The 20,548-nt window shown below is 45.5% G+C and overlaps 1 long non-coding RNA gene across 1 annotated transcript in view; it reads left to right on the top strand.

The window, feature by feature from the left end:
• Window positions 1-14,115, top strand: part of LOC142854661 (uncharacterized) — a 37,721-nt gene extending 23,606 nt beyond the window's left edge. The window contains exon 4 of the long non-coding RNA XR_012911358.1: window positions 14,051-14,115. This is a non-coding gene — a long non-coding RNA (uncharacterized LOC142854661). The remainder of the gene's footprint in view (window positions 1-14,050) is intronic.
• The last annotated feature ends 6,433 nt before the right edge of the window (window positions 14,116-20,548 follow it).

The raw sequence follows: 20,548 nt of genomic DNA, 5'->3' as shown, positions 1-20,548 counted from the left end.
GGATACCAGTTAGTGATGAAGAAGAAGAAGAAGAAGAAGAAGAAGAAGAAGAAGAAGAAGAAGAAGAAGAAGAAGAAGAAGAAGAAGAAGAAGAAGAAGAAGAAGAAGAAGAGACAAAAAATGGGCATTGGTTGTTGGTTGTCTCTGGCAATAGAGACAATGAGTAACTAAGAGATCTCCAGGAAACAATTTTACACGAAATTGAAGAGCTGCTAGTTTAGACCCTGGTCCTGGGGGTGTTCCTCCAGCTCTGCCATCCACTTTGTCTCCCAGCAGGCTGGCTGCTGAGGCCATGAACAATAGCTGTTAGGCCTTCCAGACTCTAGTTGGATTTGGCTCAAGCTAACATTTCTCAAGTAATGAGCCCTGGTCTGTCAGGAGGCCCCCTCCATCTCCTGATTATGGGACATAATCACACTCTGGCCTCTTTGAGTTTAAATACTGACAGCTGATATGCGTGGTGTGACCCACCTGGGGGTTCCCAGCCTTTCTCGGAGCCTCTTGCACACATTTGCAAGTCATTCCGCTAAAAGTCTCCTCCAATAACTCATTTAAAACTGCCTGTTGGATCTTGCTGGACCTTCAACAAATACAGTTTAGATGGCAGCTTCTGGCTCAGTGTCTGCAGGACAAGCGTTTGGAAACCAGCTTTGGACAGGTCTCATCAGAACCACCGAGGAAGCTGCTGAGAAAAACAGACTCCCGATTTAAGCAGTGGCTGGCTGGGTCTCAGGAGACTGAGATTAGCTATAGCTAACAGTTACAGATACAGTTACTCTGGAGATACACAGCAGTGCATTCTGGGAAGTGCTCAGTGCTGGGGCCTTCCTTTCTTAACAAGATTTTTGGTTCATGCTTCCATTTTCACTGGACCTTGGTTTCATTGTGAAAATTGTTTTAAAAAATCAATCAAGCTTATATAAACACTGTGTATTTCTCAGAAAGACAACCTCCATGGGTTGTTTCTTCAGTTCTTAAAAATTGATGGGTGTGTTGTTGGCATTCAGTAAGTGTTTCTGAAGAGAATACTGAATGAGTCTTGGGAAGAATGGTTGCAGTAGGGCTGAGATGGGATCTAGTGTGTGCCCTCCAGGAGCGTATAGCTAAGCTCAATAGTTGATCAAGGTGCAAGCAGAAGAGACTGACTAGTGAGGATTGTGAATTCACTAGAGCTGGACGCTTGCACAATTTTGGCCTAGAGGTTCTGAATGTGTCCTCTCTGAGTCTTTTAAAGTCAGCTGCGCAGGGCGACAAAGGGGCAGCTTGTGCTTCAAGTAAGATGCTATTGAGAATTTTAGTCTAGCAACTGTCAGGAATTTTGGGGTTCCTTTAAAATTTTAATTTTTGCCAGGCGGTAGTGGTGCATGCCTTTAATCCCAGCACTTGGGAGGCAGAGGCAGGTAGATCTCTGTGAGTTTGAGGCCAGCCTGGTCTACAAGAGCTAGTTCCAGGACAGGCTCTAAAGCTAAGAGAAATCATGTCTCGAAAAACCAAAAAATAAAAAATAAAATTTTAGCTTTTATTATTTTAAATAATAAAGCGAACAAGCGTGTGTGCATGCATGTGCACGCGCGTGTGTGTGCATGTGCATGTGTGTGCACGTGTGTGTGTGTGCGTGTGTGTGCGTGCTCCCCTAGAGCTGGAGTTACAGAAGGTTGTGAGCTGCCTGATGTAGCTGCTAGGAGCCAAACTCAGCTCATTTGTGAGAGCAGTGCATGCTCTCGACCACTGAGCCTACTCTCCAGCCTCTAGAAAGTTTTTTTTTGTTGTTTTTGTTTTCTTTTAATAAAAGACCAGAAGCTGGAGTTGTCATTTGCCGCTGGTCCCTACCGGGCACACAGCTTAAGTACATGTTACACTATTTTTAGCTCAGAGCTTCTTGTGCGTTTTCAAGTTGAGTGGAATTTCTGTGGAAGTTAAATAAAAGCTCCTGATCAGGCCACCCCTCCCTAGTTAGTCCTCAGGTATCCCTAATTGCCCAAGGAGGCTTTTTCTTCTCTCTGTTCTGTACTTCCCTTATCCGTCAAAGGACACTGTGAACAAAAGCAGCTCTTGGCTCACCTTTTTTTGACAATAGAATCAGTAAAGTGTCTAACTGACCTCTTTTCAAGTCAAGACTACGTTGACTTGAATTCATCTACCTGGAAGGCATTCTGGAGACGGACACACGCTTGTCCAGCTCTTTCAACAAACTTTACGGACAAACCTTTGTCAATGGTGAATTTTCTGCATGACTTATGACTGTCATTATGAAAATCAATGATTGGTTGTGGTGTTTTAAGCCCATTGACTGTGCCTGGTCCTTCTATCTGCACTGCTGACGTGGTTCACCACTGTAAGGATGATCGCTCTCTACGAAGATAAAAAATGAAGGTGGAATTCTCTGGGTGGGCGAAGAGCTATTTTGCCTATGAAAAAACGCATATACCATTTTGTTTTGAAAATATGTTGCAGGGGGAGAGAAAGAGAGAGAGATCTTGCGTGTGGAGGTACACAGAGGCCAGAAGAGAATGTCAGAGTTCCCTCTCAGTCACGCTCCACCTATTTTGAGGCAGGTTCTCTCGCTGACCCCAGGGCTTGTCTAGGTGGGGCACAAGCAAACCCCTGTGACCCTTCTTTCTCTGTTCCGCCAGGAACAGGGGTTACAGGAGTACACAAGACACCTAGCTTGCCGGGTGCTGGGTAAGAAATTCTGACCATAACTGTGGAGCAAGCATTCTTAACTGCTGACTGTCTTCATAGTTCTTAGTTGGGGGGGGTTGCTTGTTTGTTTTGAGATAAGACCCTCGTTAGGTAACTCAGAATTGTTATGGGATGGTAAGTGAGGGAATGAGAGACACATGCCATGCACACTTGGACAGGTTTTATTGAGTGAAAGGGAATGGAAGAGGGGGAAAGGAGGAGAGCCCAGTATAAAATACAGAAGTGGAGGAGCTTTGTGAGAGGACTCTTCTCAATTGTAGAAATGGCATGAAATAAAATTTTAATAATTTACCACATGTCTGGAAAATGTTTTCAAAGATTTGAAGAAAAGGTTAAGAAGTATGTTCTAGTAAACTCAGATATAAATCTGAGGGCTGATTGGACCTATACAGCTTCCAAAAAAGGCCCCTAGGAAAGATGAAATAAAGAATGACTTGCAAAGGTGGCTTGCAGTGCCCTTCTGAGGGGATCGCAAAATCGCCAGATCTTGCGATCTCTAAAATTAGCCCGACTGACTAAATGTATCTGCACCCCTGCCCGGAAAAGGGAGGTGACCCCGATGCTGTGAGTTTCCTGCTCGTTTCAGGATTCACAGGCACCATCTCTCCTGACTCCCCTTCTGGGGCAGCTGAGTATTTATTGCCATAGGCTCACAGTTAGGTATGGTCTCTTGTGAAGCCTTGTTCTTTCTGTTATGCGGCTGAGCAAGGGAACTGTCTTCCCTCTAAACGAGAAGCAGAGACATGAGGAGAGACTTCCAAGTTTGGGAAAAGCATTGTGCGTCTGGGCCTCTGGAAACAGGGGTACCCTGAAACACACTCACTTGGTTCCTGGGGTCTGGGTCTCTTAGCAGCACCTAAGTCTCTTCTTTGCCTTGCACATGAAGGAAGTATGAGACAGCCGGAGGAGGACAAACTGGAGAGGAAGGTTTTGAAGGCCCAGACTCCTCTGCAAGATCGCACGTGTGTAGATCTGCACGTGAAGCCCCTCAGGCAGAGCTTGGAATTTATCCTCAAAGGAGACCTCTAAGATGATCTTTCTCATAACATCTTTTGGCCCGGGTATCTGTCCCTCTTTTGTTGCGTGGACATTTGGATCTCTCCTGCTACCCCAGTATGTCAGGTTTGGGTTAGCTGAGTGTGCTTGAGGTCCAGTCTTGGGGCCGCTGGGAGTGGATGTGGGAATGAGGTATCAGATGCTCAGCTAATGCCAGGTAAGGTTTCTGAGCGGGAATATACGCTGCTCAGGGCTAGCAGGCTCCACCACGGATCCCCAGTTTCTGCCTAGGGGGATAGCTGCCCTGTAGATTGTTCTCAGGTGGTAGCAGCTGAAGCTGTGGCAGAGGTAGCTGGTGCTGTCTGTGGCAGGTACCCAGGACTCTGCAGTCTATGGCGGTAGGGGCTGGGCTAATATCCTTTCTTATGCATGTGCATACGTGCGTGCATGTGTGTGCATTGGGATAATCTTTTTGTACACCATGTGCGAAGATGTGTCTGTTTAACCTCACCTGCCTAAGGCAAATTCTGATTGGTTTAATTAATAGCTGAATGGCCAATAGCTAGGCTGGACTTCCAGGGAGAGATAGGAACTCTGGGAAAGAATCTGAGGTGCTGGAAATTTGGCAATCAGATACAGAAGAAGTTGAACACACAATGTTGAGGAGAGATCATATGGCAGAAGGTAGATAAATTTAAGAGCGAGTTGGGAACAAGCCTAAGCTAAGGTCAAGCTTTCATAATTAATAAAAAGTCTCCGTGTTATTATTCAGGAGCTGGCAGCCTAAAGAAAGACCTAGTACACACACATGTTCATGTGCACACACACGTGCCTCTGAAGCAAAGGACAGCTCAAGTGTCGTCCCCAGAAACATTGTCCATTTCCTTTGAGACTGGGTCTGTCGCTGGCCTAGAGCTCACCAATTAGACTAGACCGGCAGCTGGCCAGTGAGACCTTTGAATCCTCTTCTCTCTGACTTGGCATGACAAGTGCACACAGCTACCTCAACGCTGGGGATCAGAGGCAGGTCTTCGTGCTTTCAAGGCAAGTTGAGCTTGCTCCCTGGCCCACCCTGAGATGGTCTGAGCACATTGTTTGATCTCTCAATGCCATGCTTCCCGTGGTCTGATTCTATGTTTTTAGCAGTGAAACATGGAGCGAATACTCCTTGATTACCTTAGCATTGGTCAAACAAGGTAATTGTCAGGGAAGAAACAAACTGGTTTTTGTCCTCTCAGGACTAACAGGACAGCTGCTTGGCCCTGAGGTCCTTTCTGAACTTAGTCATTGTCCCACCCGTTTCCTGAGGAGGAGTCGTCAAACAAATGACTCAAAATACTCTCATTTAAAAAAGAATAATAGGCTGGGTGTGGAGGTGCGTAACTGTGGGGGCAGGAAGATTAGGAGTTCAAGGCCAGCCTCTCTCTTAAAACAGCAATAACAACTATAAAACTGCCAAGGAAAAAGACAGCTGGCTACCTGTACAGCTTGGCAAACAGGACCCACTGACGAGGGGGAAGTTTGTCTTTGATGCCGCAGTAGCTGAGAATGGGCAAACATCCTTAGAGAGGCTGTTCGCTTTAATTGCTGAGAAGCCAGAGCTGGTGGAAACTGCTTGCATCTAGCAAGTTTTGTGGACTACAGTTCCCTGTGCAAACATCAGGTGACAAAAGACAGCAGGGAGGAACCCTGGCTGCAGGGCCCTGGAGGGGGAAAAATAAAAGCAGACAAGGAGCCAACTAAGTCTTCTATTGTAGCCATACACCAGCTTAACACTGGCATGCCAGCTTCAGGTGGTATGAGCATTAAATGTTCTTGTTCTGAGGTTTAATTAAGACTTAAAAGACAGTAGAATTGGGGTGCTTTGGGGAGCTCTAAAGTCATTTAGTCTGCTTATTTGGAAAATGAAAAAACAGGCTTGGGGAGTGAGGGAGACAGCTTAGACTTTAAGCGCTTGTTCTTGGAAGTTTGATCACCCAAATCAATGTTTTGAAAATGGATACTAAAGCTAAGCGCGTGTAGTATACACTTGTAATCATAAAACAGGGAGAAACAGGAGAATCCCTGGGGCTTTCTAGAGAGCCAGACTAGAAAATCAGTGAGCAACTGACCAATGAGAGAGTCTATGTGAAAAACTAGGTGAATGAAATCTGAGTAATGACAATCAAGGTGTCTATTGGTCTATACGAATACATTCACACACATCTGTGCGCATGCATACACATGCTCACATACATGAAGCTGGTTGGGGAATCCTCTTTCTCAGTGTCTGCGATGTGACTTTCTCAATGCTGTGACACTGGGTGAGAATTCACTCTTGCAACACTAACTCCAACCCTCTTCCACACAACATTCAAGGAGCTTTGACCTGTGGGGCATGGGCTGTCTGCTAGGTCCCTTGTGAAAAGGAGGAGGTCAGAGGAAAGAGTTCACAAAGACAATAGTGTACCCTGAAGGGTCCCCACTGTCTCCAATGCTTAGGCTGCCTTCTCCTGGAGATCTGGAGAATGTTAAGATGCATCTAAAGGGGAAATTGTATAGCTGTTATCTTGTTGTATTTATTCTGTTTTATTTGTTTGTGGGCCTGAGTGTAGGTATGCGTGCTGTGTGCATGCAAGAGCCCATGGAGATCAGAAGAGGATGAGTTACAGGCAGTTATGAGCAACCTAATGTGGGTGCTGGAAACAGAACCTGCGTCTTCCACAAGAACAGCAAGCATGCTTAGCCACAGAGCCGTCTCTAGTAATTACATAGCTGTTCTTTTGCTGGAAATCCCGACTATCAACTCCCCGAAGACTTGCTGTCACTCCCTCATTTTGGCTTCTAATATTTTTACACGGTAGCCTTTAAGTAAGCCAGTGACACAGCCGTTTCCCGGGTCCAGGAGAAGCAGCCAAAATACCATGGATCATGGCCTCCCAAATTAGCCCGCATGCACTGACAGGAAGGAGGGGATTTGCCAAGAATAGAAATGTTTAAAATACAAGTGAAGACATTGGCAGTCCAGAGCAACTTATTTGGGGTTTGGTGAGTGTCCTGGTTAGATTTGATTGCCAACTTGACCCAACCTAGAATGTCTTAGTTAAGATCTCCAGGGCTGTGATAAAATACCATGACCAAAAGCCACTTAGGGGAAAGTGTTTATTCCGGGTTATACAGTATCATAGTGCGTCATCACAGGAAGTCAGGGTAGGAACTCAAGCAGGGCAGAAACCTGGAGACAGGAGCTGAAACACACATCATTGGGGAGGGCTGCCTGCTTGCTTCCTCTCCAAGCTTTGCTCAGTGTGATTTCTTATGCACCCTAGGTCCTCATGTCCATCAACTACCAATTAAGAAAATGTACTACAGACTTGCCCTCAGGCCAACCCAGTGGGGGCATTTTCTGAATTGAGGTCTCTTATTTTTTTTTTTAAATCTCTAATTTGTGTCAAATTGACATTAAAATAGCCAGCACACTAGAGGCACTCAACTGAAAAACTGCTTTGATCAGATTGATCTGTAGCCATGTGTCTATGGCAGTTTGAATAAGAATGGTCCCCACTGGCTCGTATATTTGAATGCATAGTCATGAAAAGATTAGAAGAATTCCTAGGGATAGCCTTGTTGGAATCCGTGTGGCCTTGCTGGAGGGAGTGTGTCACTATAGGTGGCCTTTGAGGTTTCAAAAGCCCATGCCAGGCTCAGGTTGTCTCTTGCCACCTACAGTTCAGGATGTAGGCCTCTCAGCTACTGCTCCAGCACCAAGCCTGCATGCATCCATGCTCCCTGCCATGATGATAATGCGCTAACCTCAGAAACTGTAAGCAAGCCTCCAATCAAAAATGCTTTCTTTTACAAGAGTTGCCTTGGTCATAGTGTCTTTTCATAGCATAGAGCAGTAGTAACTAAGCTACCATGTCTGTAAGAGACTGTCTGGATTGATAAAGAGTATGAGAGGGCACAAACCATTGTAGGGCAGTGGGCCCAGGCTATATCAGAACGCTAGGTGAGCATGAACCAGTGGGTGAGCCAGTAAGCCGTATCCCTCCATGGTTTCTGCCTTGAGCTCCTGCTCTGACTTTCCTTGGTGATGGACGGTGTGAGATGAAACAAGCCCTTCCCTCCGCAAGTTGCTTTTGGTCGTGGTGTTTATCAAAGCCATGGGAAGCAAGCTGGGATGATAAGTTGAAGATGGTGAGGGTCCTCTAGTGGAAAAGCCAGGAGGCCACTGGAGACACAGTGCTTAGCTTAAGAAAGGATGGAGAACTGGAGGTCTAACAAGGACATCACTGCCAAAGGGAACCAGCTTTTCGGACACCTTAAGCTAGAAATTCCAACCTCCTATGACACAATGAATTTCTGGCATTTGGGCCACCTAGTTGTGGTGTTTTGTTTGGTCCACCCAAGCATAGGTAAACTGCCCACCTCTCCTCCCAGCACAGCCTCACAGTCTACCCTGAAACTTCACGTCACCATGCTGTATGACAGAATGTCCCCGATCACACCCTGCTTTGTCTGGCTGGATCAACAACTGCCCATCCTTGTTCCTGGAGGTTTAGCCCGTGTGTCCCTTTTAGTATGCCTTTTTCAGAAAACATCCTTTCCCAAGGCAAGACTGAGCTCCGCCTCCTTGGCCATGACTAACTTACACATTCCTGCCATAGCACACAGCACACGGAATTGTCGTGACGGGTAGATCCTCTGCCTTTGAACTATTCTTAACCTCCACTGTGTGTTAGCACCGCCTGGCTGATTTTAAAGATGAATATTGTGCTCAGTTTCTGCCCTGAGATGAAGCCAGTGGTTGGGGCTGGGGCTCTGGCACCACTGGTTTTCAGTAGCTACACCAGTGAAGTTCAGGTGCAACCAAGGATGAGGACCACTGTGTGAGCAGTGCTCACAAAGGTTAGACAGTGCTCCCAGGATGTAAAGTGCTCCCAAAGGATAGACTGTGACCCCGAAGGATAGATAGTGCTCCCACAAGTAAGGCAGTGCTCCAAGGGCATAGAGTCTTCCCAATGTGAAGTCAGTATTCCCAAAGAGGACGTAACGAGTAGGTAGCGCTTGGAAGGATATTCTGAGTTAGTCTATGGCTGGCCTTTATCATAAACAGAGGTCAGCCAAGAGGAAACAGTGACTAAATGTTTGTCAAACAACACCAAGCAACCCAGGTCCTCCATCTCTTCTGTTTCCCACAACCTCCTGGAAAATGCAGATGTGGGCTTAAGCACAGTAGACTGAAATCAGCGTGGGCTAAGGAAAAGGGGGTAGGTTCGCAGTTCTTTAAAATAAAAACAAAAATACAGTCAGGAGCTCGTTTTAAATCTCATTTTCCTTCAATCAAATATTTAAAGCTATCTTTCCTCTTCCGAACACAGGACGTGGGAAGGTCGCTCGTCAGCCTGACACTTCTGTTCCCACGCCCCGCGTTCTCCCCTGAGGAATTCCAAAAAGGAAGCACAGTGCTATCTTTACGTGCTCCCAGTCTTTACACCCAGCCTTCCCGCAGAAAGAGGAGAAGGGGAAGATTCCAGACCCCAAGGCTCCTTAAGATTTTTTTTTCCTTTCTTCCTCCTAGTGTAGAAAATACTACCATGAAAAAGATTGAAAGGGGCTTTATTGCTTTCAATTTTCCTGAGAATAATACTAGTACTTGCTCTCTACACAAAATTCACAAAATGTTTCCAATGTTTTTAAGGGCTAGTGAGCTAGCTTTGCTGGTTAGGTCACCAGCACCCAGCAAGCCAGACACGCCGATGTCAACAGCAGCGCTGCAGAGGGGAGATAGGCAGGTCCATGGGGCTTGCCATCGAACTAGTCTCACCCAGTCAGTGATTTCTGAGTCACCTGAGGCCCTTTCTCAAAAAATAAAGCCAAAAGGTAGGCTGTGCCCTGGGGAACAACTCATGGAACTGGCCTCTGGCCTCCATACGTACGCACACACCAAAAAGAACAATGTATAATTGTAACGTGAGCAATCAACAGCTAATGTTTTTGTATGTTTTATCGTGAATTATCTATCTATAGGAAGGTTTCCCATAAGTGTGTGCTCTATAAATGTGTGTAAGAGACTCGGCACAATGTACGGTGTGGTGGGGAGCCTGGCCACCGCATTGTGTAACCCCTTTCCTTGCCTATCCAAGGAACAAAAGCCCCAACCAACAATGCCCTCGACAGAAGGACCGTCTAAAGATTTCAGTGAGATGGACAAGAACTTTTCATAGCTTTTGGAGTGTGAGAATACAGGGTGGAAAAAACGTATTCAAGGTGAACCAGCACACTGCTGCTGTTATTGATGGTACCGAAGCCCCTGTGGCAGGCTTGGAAGTTAGGCTTGGAAAGCCACAACCTGTAGGCCAAACCCAGCCATACCATGTCAGCTCCAGGCTTCCACAGCAGAGCCGCATGCTTGTGCTGGGGACCGTGCGGATCACACAGATGAAAATATTTACGGCCTGTTCCTTCATGGGGAGAGAAAGGGAAATTGCTGACCTCTGACCCAGAGAAATTCTTTGCATTTCTAGGGACTCCCAAGTGTAGGGTTTCTGTTTGTTTGTCATTCATTTTGGCTGACTGGGAACTTTGCTGTTGGTAGACAAGAGGATGGAGGAGAGTCCCCATGACTCTGGTGAAGGCAGAGAGAGGGTCACCTCAGAGTTTAAGATTGGGGATGGAAGCTGCAAGAGGCAGAGGGATTAAGTTCCTTAGACACAGACTAGGCATCAGCTGCCTCCACAATTGCACCCACCCTCCACAACCAGCGCTCTGGAAATGCACTCTGTCCACCACTTTCCAGAAAGGCCCCAGGGGGGTGAATCACCCTATCACTATTAAATGTTTCAAAGAACTTAGACACCAAAGGCTTTCGGTTTTACATGATACAAAGCTCTCCAAGAAGCATATGTATTCGGAAAGAGATGAAGCCCTGAGGTAAAATGCCTTGGCTCTGGGGCCAGGCAGGCAGGTGCTGGAGTTCCATGAGCCATGAAACCTCTGGAAACATCCACAGTTTCTTCTGGAAATGAGGAACAACAGTGGCCTCTGTCTACAATTGTCTTAGCCAGTTGGCTTACCTAGACCATGTGTGGTGGTCAATAGATGCTGACCGTTAGATTGACTCATGAAGGAGACTTGGAAATAAAAGCAGATAGGTCTCTGAAGAGGTAGAATCATTCTCTTGATCAAAACAACTGAAAGGTCAGGCGGCGGTGGTGCACCATCTTTAATCCCAGCACTTGGGAAGAGAGACAGCTGGAGAAATCCTCTCTCGAAAAAAACAAAACAAAACAATCAAACAAAAAGCTGTGATATGATTCTGTGCGAGAGGGACCTTGGTGGCGGGCGGGTTGGATCCACAATGGGTAAGAGCCCATGGCGGGAGAGGGACGAACAGGCCCTTGTAGACAGAGCTTAAATGGAGAGTTTATTGAGAGAAGGGGGAAGCAGAGGGAAGAGACCAGCCTCTGGGGACAGGGGTGGTGGAAGAGAAGAGACAGAGAGAGACAGAGTGGGGGGGAAAGAGGAAGAGAGAGGAAGAGAAAGAGAAAGAAAAGAGAAGGGGTAGGAGTTGTTCGCCTTTTAAAGGGATAGGGTATGCCTGCTCTGCATGCTGCTGGTGTGAACTCCTTGGACTTCTGGTCTTTCTGCCTTGAGAGCTGGGATTACAGACACTCACCTTTACACCTGCCGTTATCACTATTCTGAAGATCATTTTCTGGCTGGACTAGAAATACCTTTTTGGTCGTGTGCACATGTGCGCAAGCACACAGAGGCCAGAGGTCAACCTTGTGTGTTGTTCATGTCCTAGAAATGTTGTGACCATACTTTTTGTGCCTGGTGGATGTCTAGTAAATGACATAACAAAAACATAGTTTGTACGCTACTACGGCCAATGGAGCATCTTTGAAACTTAGAGTTTAATCCATAAGAATAACTTTATGGAATCAAGCCCGTCACATGCATGTGTGTGCCCACATGTGTGTGCGGACAGTGCCCATAACTGAAAAATGTCCATGGAAGAATATACCATTCGTCTACATGCAAATCACGTTATCATTTGCTACTACCCTGAAGGCTCTGGTCTCATGCCTCTAATGCAGCCATTCTTTGCCATTTGAGACCTATAACACCTTCCTTTCCTACCTATTTATGTCGCTATGGGTTCTAGTTTAATATCTGTTATTGTGATAAAACATTCTGGCCATTATATGTGGCTTCAGGCCACAGTCCATCAGTCACAGAAGTTCAGGCAGAAACTTGAAGGCAGCCTGCTTTCTACTCCATAATGTATAACCGCCACTAAAGAACTCAAACAGCCAAAGAATTGGGGGGGGGGCAGAGAGAACGCAGCTTGCTTGCTGTTTTGCAGGCTGATTTATACTCAGCCTGCTTTTCTTAGAGTGCAGGACCACCTGCCCAGGAAACGGTGCCACCCACAGTGAACGGGGCCCTCCTCTATGGATTAACAATGCAGACAACGCGCACAGGCCAGTCTGATCCAGGCAATCACTCAGTTCCTCAACTCTCAGCTCTGTCAAGTTGGCAATTAGAGCTCATTAGAATACCATGCCTCGCATCCTTAATTATAATCTTTTGAAGTCAGAGTAAAGTTTTATTCTTAACTCAAAAACTTTCACAGTTTCCTAGCACAGAGGAGACAAAGGAGCGCTCAAAAAAAAAAAAAATTGTTTTTAAGTGGAATTGAGTTTACATCTGTCTAAAATTGAAGAGGGTGGATTGTTCTGTCTGACACAGGAAATTTCACAACCTAAACTACAAAAGGCAATCAAATGCCAAAATTATCTTGCTATTGAAGTCTAGCCTCTGATGTGAAAGTTGCTCAGAATGAAACATTAAATAAAATAGATAAGAGGAAGGAAAAAGAAAAAAAGGAACCACCACCCCTGGTACCTCTGCTTATCCCCACATAGGGATAGCTAACGGCAGTTGTCAAAGACCTGTGCACCAAGTTGTTTATGTGTCTGTTCTGCCGTGTGTGTAGGCACACACGGAAGTCAAAAGACAACCCCATGTGTTCCATTTCTTTATTAAGGGAGGGTATATTGGTTAGGTTTTTGTTTTTTTTTTTATCAGCTTGACACAAACTGAGAGGAGGGAACCTCAACTAAGAAAGTTCCTCCATAAGACTGGTCTAAAGGCAAGCAAGTAAGGCATTTTCTTAATTAATAGTTCATGTAAGAGGACTCAGCCCCTGTGGGTGGTGCCACCCCCTTGGCAGGGAGTTCTGGGTTGTACAAGAAAGCAAACTGACTAATTCAGAAGGAGCAAAGCCAGTACGAGGTATTCTCCATGGCTTCTGCTTCCTCCATGTTCCCGCCTTGAGTCCCTGTCCTGACTTCTCTCAGTGATGGGCTGTGAGATGAAATAACCCCCGCCCCCACCCCATGCTGCTCTGAGTCACAGCTCTAGAACCAAACTAAGACACAGGGTCTCAGTACGTAGCCTCAGCTAGCCTGAACTTGCTATAGGCTGGTCTTGAAGTCAGATTCACCCGACTCTGCCTCACAAGCCCTGGGATTAAAGGCACACCCCACCGCGATCAGCCTTGGGTGTCACTTCTTAAAGTCTGTCTATCGCCTTTGAATCAGGGTCTAGTCCCAGGAGTCCTCCTGTCCCTACCTCCCTGGTATTGAGATTACTAATATGTCCCAACTTTTTCATATTCAAATGTTCTGAGGGCAAAATTCAGGTCCTTGTGTTTGCAAGACAGGCACTTCACCAGCTGAGCCATCTCTTCAGCCCCAGTTTGTTACACTTTGACACAGAAAGAGTTGTCAATTCCAAAAATTACAGCCCTCATCTAAAGAGGAATGAGAGATAGTTCATTCTGGAGCCATTTTGGGTGACCATGCCTGAGGAAAACAGATTTAGGCTGCCCCAAACTCCATGTTCCAAGGTGGACGTAGTTTTATAGTTCCAGGGAACAAAAAAGTCATAAACCAAGGCAAGTTCAAATATATTGGTGGGTACATTTAAGAGGCAGTTACAGCAAGATGGGGATACCTTTCTCCAGGCCCAAGAGAGTGTCTATGAACATTCTAAGCTATGGGGTTGGTGGAAGCTACTTACTGGTCTGCTAGGTTAGTAGATTGTAAAAGGTGTCTATTAGTCAGAAACTGCTAGTTCTGACACAGAAGTGGGCAAGAAAAGGCACCCAGGATGAGACAAGTAGCTTTTGGACCAGCCACAGCCCAAGGACCGGCCACAGCCAGGCTTCTCCACAGTACTGACGTCTGAACAGTACCAGGTTCTGCAGACACAGCCTCTTCCAGAGTTTTTGTTCACAGAGTTGGCCTTCTTATCTTTGTTTCCCCTAACTAAGCTCCTTCCTATTGGCATTCTTTCACAGAAATACAACCAAAACCCTCTGCTTCTACCTTGTGGCCAGATCAGAACTATAAACCTGGAAAGATCCCAAGAGGACTTCAGTTCAAGGCCAGAGGTGGTGAAACAGGCCATGAATTCCAGGACATGGGAAGCAGAGGCAAAGGGGCCAGGATTTCAAGGTCATCTTCCCTTAAATCGCCTTCTAGGTCAGGCAGGACTACTTGAAACCTTGTCTTAAAACAAAAACAAAGGCATTACAGATGTAATTCACTCCCCCAAAAGGCCTCATCTGCATCCCAGGGCCCAACTGCTTCTAACCTAGTAAGCTGTCGGCAGTCCTGGACAGTTAAGACTAGCCTTCAGCATCCTGAGGCCTCCTTTCCTACCTATTTCATATACATTTACGTTTTTGGATTTGAATGCTTACAACCTGCTTCTCACTGACCCTTCTGGAATTTCTAAATAGGTCACACATGCTCAGCAAAGTTAGGGAAGCCTCCAACTCAGACCCTCTTGTCTTAGTCCCCTGGGGTGGCAATTACAGGCTTGAGTCACCATTCCTAGTTCCTTCCTTCCTCTCTCTCTCTCTCTCTCTCTCTCTCTCTCTCTCTCTCTCTCTTTATTTTCTCAAATGTTTTCCCATGAAGAACTCTTTCTTTATCTTGAGTTTTGTAACACGAGGGCCTGCTTGTTGGGGTTTCTGTCCTGCCCAGTTCCCACAGCCAGTAAATCCCAAAGAAAATCACACAGAGATCTTCATAAGTTATAAACTGATTGGCCCATTAGCTCAGGCTTCTTATTAACTCTTATTATGTTAACTTATATTAGCCCATTATTCTAGTATATGCTAGCCACATAGCTCAGTACCCTTTTCAGCAGGGTTGATCACATCTTCCTTCCACGATGTCTGGGCAGGACTCCCGTAAGAGCTTTCTTCTTCCCAGAATACTCCTGTTTTCATGGCCCCACCTCTACTTCCTATCTGGTTGCCCCACCTATATTTCCTGCCTGGCTACTGGCCAATCAACGTTTGTTTAAAACATAATTGACAGAATACAGAATTATCCCCACCAGAGTTTTTTGGGGAGTATTTCACACCTGAGTCTGTATGTCCATCATTTGTGCTTCCCACCTACCCTCAACTCATCCTGTGTCACTCCCCAATGGATTCTCAACTTCTCCTTTTGATTCCATGCAAAAAAAACCTCAAATATCTTGTGCCTAACTCATAGCTGGTGAGTCCAGAGCTGAGGGTGCAGGACAATGTCAAGAAACCTTTTATATATAGCAGCAATTCAAAGAAAGATAGTGTAGGATCAAATCTTTTGTCTCCTTGTCATTGTGTGCTGTATGACACTAAAGTGCTTCCTCATACCTAAGCATCCTGGCTTTTGTATTAGAAAACTGAAGTCAAGAATGACACATTGGAGTATAACCTACCATTGTATCTTTGCAAAGAATTTCATAACATAAATATGGCAAGCAGCTAGTATACACCAGAACCCTGGGAAAGTACACTGCAGACATTTTCCTTATTTCATTAGTGTTTCTATTGTTTTTGTTGTCCTAAGAGTCCTCCTCCAAAGCCCCAACCATGGACAGAAGAACCAGGACTCCAACAATGAAACACAGGCAAATATTTACATTCTGTCCTGCCAAGTCCCCTGTCCCCAATGAACAGCCTGCCTTAAGACTGAAAGTCACGAGAAAGCCCTCCAAAATGAAGACACAGCCCAGGAACAGTCTGTAACAGAGCATCAGAATCTTGGCACGCAACTGGCCTCCAGCTCCCAACAGACCCCCTGAGCCCGAGGGGTCCCAGAACTGATGCACCCTCCAAGTAGCCCCTGCTATAAACAAAGGCTGGGAGACTCCTCCATAAGGCCTACCACGTGGCCACTAGCAGCAGATAATCTTAAGGAACGCCAAGAGACCGGAACTAAAGTTCGTGTCTCCCAACACTGCCCAGATCCCCAGACTCCCCAACTCTGACCCTCTGTCCTAAAAACCAAAGTCTTGGAGCAACAAGTTGGTCGCACATGTCTTCAGTTCCCAGAGGAAGCCTGCCAAGGAACTCTTTGTAGGCCGTTGAGGAGGTACCGCAGCATCAGCTTCAAGATCACCGGGTCTGTTGAAACGTGCCCTGCAGGGTGATACGCTCAAGGTGGACCACCTGAAATGGAGAGGCTTGACCGTTAGAGGCTAGCCCTCAGCTTGGGCCAATGCTCTTTGATGATCCGGGTTGGTAGGTGGAGCAATGAGGCAAACAGTGAACTCTGGCTACTCTCTCAGCCCCCAGGTTTAGTCTAAATGTTTTCACAATATCGATGGTAGAAACTGATTAAGAGTCAATGTGGATAAACTGAGCTGCAGACAGACCACTTCGTTTCTCAATCTTCGAACTTTGGCCACCAGCCTTGAAAACCCAGGAGGCTGAGAACAGCCAAACCAGGCATTTTGCCTCATGCTTAACTCCCATCTCCTACAGTTTCATGTGAGATACACAGCCATTCTCAAGGCACTTTGCTCAGACTGAGGAAAACTCTAGGGGTCAGCTAGGTCATCCTCCTGCTCCTTAAGAACTATACTCAATTCATGAGATCCATTCAAACCTTTGCAAATTTACGTTCTTTTTATTATAATTTTTTTAATTAACATACAAAGTCAAGGGTTTACATTGTGGTATTTTCATCTGTCTGCCACTATATTTGGTTCTAATTACTTCAAATTTAACAAACATCTTTCTGACCCATTTCCAGAAAGGAGTTTTCAATGACCAAAGGGCAAAATATTCTAACCCAGAGTCAGAAGTTAGAAATGGCTCCTCTGATTTTGTCCAGTCTCTCCGCCATGTGTAGCATCTCTGCTTTGCTTCTGATGATGCGCACACCACTGCCACACGTGACACAAAGCACCGGTTTCTAGTCAATGTCCTGCAGTTGGGCCAAGCCACTGTGTGATGGACAAAACTTGATTGCAATTCAGAGCTTAGGACTTCACGAGCACAGGGAAGAAGGATAAGACAGGTTAAAATTTGTTCTGTGCTTTGGGCCTTGATTACCTACGTGTGGATTCTGAGAGAACAATCAAGTCAAAAAGCAAAAGACAATTGTGGATGGTGGGATAGCAGAAAAATGGGTTTCTGGGTTCCTTGGACATGGAGTCACTGTAGAGACCAGTTAGCCCTTAATTGTGCACCCAGGAAAGATGAACCTCATTTAATAAACAATTAATTATAAAGACCTGTGGTGGATGGGATTGCTAGACAGGCTACCATTTGTCACAGAAGGCAGCTAGGAGAATAAAAAGGCTATCCAACAAAATAACACTAAAGTGCCTGGTGTTTATGTGTGTACTGGCTAGTTTTTGTCAATTTGACATAAACTAGAGTCACCTGAGGGTGACTAAATTGAGGAATTGTGTCCATTAGATTTGCCTGCAGGTATGTCTGTGGGACCTCTTGATTTGCGTGTATATGGGAGGGTTCATCCTACTGTGGATAGTGCCACCCCTGGGTAGGTGTCCTGGGTTAAATAAGAAAGGCACCTGAGTAAGTCCAAGGAAGCAAATCAGCAAGGAATGTTCCCTCCTTGTCTCTACTTCAGTTCCTACTTTGGCAAACTGTCCCTCGTTCCCTCAGTGGTGAACTGCTACCTGGAAACATAAGCCGAATAAACTTCTCCCCCAGCTGCTTTTGGTTGTGGTGGTTACCATGACAATGGAAAGCAGAGTAAGGCAGCATGCATCTGATAAAATCATACCTCCATCTATAGCATAAAATAACGGAGAAGGAAAGTGTAAGAATGACTGGAAATGTGCTCTGCCCTCTCCCTATGTTATCTTTGAGCTTGCTGCTGATCTTAGTATTTGAGAATAGATTTACAAGCTTCCCCCCAAATCTCCTATTTTAGTAGAACAACCCTGGTTCCATCAAGCATCCCTCAAGCATGATTGGTCTTGAAGCACTCAGTACTCCCTCCCCTCCAAATGCTTCAGTTCATCCATGTCCCTCTGCAAATGTAATATCTAGACAATGTTTCTAAATGCATTCTGATGCGGCAAAATCCACATTGTATCAGCCACATTGTTCCTTTAATGTAACCTAACTGTAACATGAGGGCCTGCTTGTGGGGGTTTCTGTCCCACCCGGTCCCCCAGCCGTTTAGTCCCAGAGAAAATCACACAGAGAGTCTGCATTAGATATAAACTGATTGGCCCATTAGCTCAGGCTTTGTATTAGCTCTTATAACTTATATTAACCCATTGTTCTTGTCTATGTTAGCTACATGGCTCTGTACCTTTCTCAGTGGCGCAGGTCACATCTTGCTTTTTTGGTGATCTGGGAAGGACTGGGAGGAACGGGCTTCCATCTTCCCAGAATTCTCTGTTCTCATTGTGCCACCTCTACTTCCTGTTTGGTTTTCTCACCTATACTTCCTGCCTGGCCAATCGGCATTTATTTAAAATATGATTGACAGAATCATATTTTAATCTCCTGCACCACCTAACCACACCGTGACTATCTTTGTAACTGTATAAAGACAGAAACTGATTTGTATTGCCTTTCAGGTCAGTAAATGCCAGTTTGTCTTTTTCAAATAAGTGTCTTCTTATGATTCTGCAGTATCTTTGGCTGTTTCATGTTTATTCTGGTCTCACTAAAGATAATAGCTTAACCATATTTGATAATATCAAGTTGAGCTAACTGCTTGCTAATGTAACTTACTGAGACCAGTTAGACTCTAGATTCTGATTTCTCGTTAGTTTATTCTTTCTAGTTTTGTGTCATTAATAATCAGGCCACTTGAGACTTCCTTCAAATGTTCAGTAAAAATTACTGAGGTGCTGGCTCAGTGGATAAGGTGCTCACTGCACAGCATGAAGACCCAAGTTCAGATTCCCTGGACCCATATAAAAGTCACGTACTGCAGGATACATCTGTAACTCCAGCACTGAAAGATCTCAAAAACTCAGGGACCAGCCAGAATAGCTCAAATGACAAGCTTCACTTTGTAAGGGACCAGTAAGTAAGAGACCCTGTCTCAAAAAACTAAGAGGAAAAACTTGAGGAAAGATATTTTAATGGCAATCTATGGCCTTTCTATATACCTATATGGGTGAGTGCACTGCACATGTGTTCATACACACACACACACACACACACACACACACACACACACACACATGCCATACAGACATGCAAACACAAACAAATAAATTAAACAAATAAAATAAATTAAATACTGGGTTGAAACAGACGCTGCTGTGGCAGTATTCCATTGTCCTCCTTCTCAGCTGGTCTCTTCCCCAGAGCCATTGTCTTAGTGACCTTGCTGTCACTGGGATTGAACATCATGACCAAAGTAACTTATGGAAGAACTTCTTCTTGGTCAGAGCTCCAGATGGATGAGAGTCTTTAATGGAGGGGCCACGTGGCAACATGCAGCAGTCACGATGGCAGGAGCTAGAAGATGAGAGATCACATTTTTAACCACAAACACGAAGCAGAGAACAAACTGATGTGGAGTGAGGGGCCTTAAACTCTCAAAGTCCACGCCAGTGGCCTTCGCCTGCTGAACCTCCCCAAACAGCACTGCCAACTGGAGACCATGTTTCAAACACCCGAGCTGAGAGGGGATATTTTCCGTTCATACCACTGCATTCCACAACTTGGCCCCCATAGGAAAATGTTGTTAGTCCAACTTTAAGTTCCCATAGTCACAGGACCATTTAAAGGTCCAGGAGCTCTAAGACTCAACACAATCACTTAATGTTAAACTGCCTGGGAAATCAAAAGGCAAATCACATACTTCCAACATATAATGGCTCAGAATATACATTACCATTGCAAAAGGAGGGAATGGGGACATGGTGAGTAAATATTGCTTAAAATCAAGACCAAAATACAGGCAGGCAAGTACCAAATTCTGTAGCTCCATGGCTTGTCTCAAAGGACTGAGATGGCTTCTTTCCTTCATCTCTTCCTTGACTGCCCCCCCTGTGTGCTGCTCTCCTTGCCAGATGTCTCATGGCCCTAACCTCTCTGACATCGTGAGGGCCCCATCGAAACCAAGCCTTCACTTACCAAGGCTTCACTTTCCCGGCTTCATGCAGTGCCTCTCACAGCCTCTTTCCTTCTCAAGGCCTTGATGCGGGGGCTCTGGAGGGTGCTGCCTGACCACCATTGCTTTCTGAAACTGAGGGAAAAGCCACAAGTGCTTCTCCCTTGCATCCTGCATGGTTCTAACCCAGTTCTTCTCACCTTTCCTACCGCTGTGACCCTTTAATAGGTTGCTCATGTTGTTGTGACTCCACCCATAAAATTATTTTGTTACTATTTCATAGCTATGATTTTGCTGCTGTTATAAATCATAATGTAAATATCTGATATACAGATGGTCTTAGGTGGCCCCTGTGAAAGGGTCATTCACAGTCATGACCCACAGGTTGAGAGCCTCTGCAAAACCAGGTAGACGACAATGACAAGCTCAGCTGTTAGTTTGAGATAAACCTTAGCCCC

Source organism: Microtus pennsylvanicus, chromosome 7 (assembly GCF_037038515.1).
Source record: "Microtus pennsylvanicus isolate mMicPen1 chromosome 7, mMicPen1.hap1, whole genome shotgun sequence".
Classification (NCBI taxonomy): domain Eukaryota; kingdom Metazoa; phylum Chordata; class Mammalia; order Rodentia; family Cricetidae; genus Microtus; species Microtus pennsylvanicus.
Note: the sequence above shows the minus strand (reverse complement) of the source record. Positions and strands in the feature narration are given on the sequence as shown.